Genomic DNA, 2,054 nt, shown 5'->3' with positions numbered 1-2,054 from the left:
GATCTTTGTGTGGTTTAGGTATCAGAGTAATTGTGGCTTCATAGAATGAATTGGGTAGAGTACCTTCTGTTTCTATTTTGTGGAATAGTTTGAGGAGAGTTGGAATTAGGTATTTTTTTTAAGGTCTGATAGAACTCTGTACTAAACCATTCTGGTCCTGGGCTTTTTTTGGTTGGGAAACTATTGATGACTGCTTCTAATTCCTTAGGGGAAATGGGACTTTAGATCGTTAATCTGATCCTGATTTAACTTAGGTACCTGGTATCTGTCTAGGAAGTTGTCCATTTCATCCAGGTTTTCCAACTTTATTGAGTATAGCCTTTTGCAGTAGGATCTGATGTTGTTTAAGATTTCCTCAGGATCCGTTGTTATGTCTCCTTTTTCATTTCTGATTTTGTTAATTAGAATACTGTCCCTGTGCCCTCTAGTTAGTATGGCTAAGGGTTTATCTATCTTGTTGATTTTTTCGAGGAACCAGGTCCTGGTTTGGTTGATTGTTTGAATAGTTCTTTTTGTTTCCACTTGGTTGATTACAAACCTTAGTTTGATTATTTCCTGCCATCTACTTCTCTGGGATGAATTTGCTTCCTTTAGTTCTAGAGCTTTTAGGTGTGCTGTCAGACTGTTATTATATGCTCTCTCTAGTTTGTTTTTGGAGGCACTCATGGCTATGGGTTTTCCTCTTAGGACTGCCTTGTGTCCCACAAGTTTGGGTATGTTGTGGCTTCATTTTCATTAAACTCTAAAAAGTGTTTAATTCCTTTCTTTATTTTATCCTTTACCAAGGAATCATTGAGTAGAGTGTTGTTCAGTTTCCACATGAATATTGGCTTTCTATTATTTATTCTGTTATTGAAGATCAGCCTTAGTCCATGGTGTTCTGATAGGATGCATGGGATAATTTCAATATTTTTGTATCTGTGGAGGCCTTTTTTGTGACCAATTATATGGTCAATTTTGGAGGACATACCATGTGGTGCTGAGAACAAGGTATATCATTTTGTTTTAGGATAAAATGTTCTGTACATATCGTTTAAATCCATTTGTTCCATAACTTCTGTTAGTGTTTATGTGTCTCTGTTTAGTTTCTGATTCCAGGATCTGTCCTTTGGTGAGAGTGTGGTTTTGAAATCTCCCATTATTATTGTGTGAGGTGCAATGTGTGCTTTGAACTTTACTAAAGTTTTTTAATGATTGTGGATGCTTTTGTATTTGGAGCATAGATATTCAGAATTGAGATATTTTCTTGGTAGATTTTGACTTTGATAAGTATGAAGTGCCCCTCTGTGTCTTTTTTTTTCTTTTTTGATAACTTTGTGTTGGAAGTCAATTTTATTCTATATTAGAATGGCTACTCCAGCTTGTTTTNTTGGACTATTTGCTTGGAAAATTGTTTTCCAGCCTTTCACTCTGTGGTAGTGTCTGTCTTTTTCCCTGAGGTAGGTTTTCTGTAAGCAGCAAATTGTTGGTTCCTGTTTGTGTAGCCAGTCTATTAGTCTATGTCTTTTTATTGTGTAATTGAGTCCATTGATGTTAAGAGAATTTAAAGAAAAGTAATTGCTTCCTGTTATTTTTGTTGTTAAAGTTGGGATTCTGTTCTTGTGGCTGTCTTCTTTTAGGTTTGTTGAAGGGTTGCTTTCATGCTTTTTCTAGGGTGTAGTTTCTCTCCTTGTGTTGGTGTTTTCCCTTTATTATCCTTTGAAGGGCTGATTTGTGGATAGATATTGTGTGAATTTGGTTTTATCATGGAATAATTTGGTTTCTCCATCTATGGTTATTGAGAGTTTTGTTGGGTATAGTAACCTGGCTTGGCATTTGTGTTCTCTTAGGGTCTGTATAACATCTGTCCATGATCTTTTGGCTTTTATAGTCTCTGGTGAGAAGTCTGGTGTAATTCTAATAGGCCTGCCTTTATATGTTACTTGACCTTTTTCCCTTACTGCTTTTAATATTCTATCTTTATTTAGTGCATTTGTTGTTCTGATTATTATGTTTCGGGAGGGATTTCTTTTCTGGTCCAGTCTATTTGGGGTTCTGTAGGCTTCTTGTATGTT

Source organism: Mus pahari, chromosome 2, assembly GCF_900095145.1.
Source record: "Mus pahari chromosome 2, PAHARI_EIJ_v1.1, whole genome shotgun sequence".
Classification (NCBI taxonomy): Eukaryota; Metazoa; Chordata; class Mammalia; order Rodentia; family Muridae; genus Mus; species Mus pahari.
The sequence above is the reverse complement of the archived record's forward strand: the minus strand, read 5'-3'. Positions refer to the sequence as shown.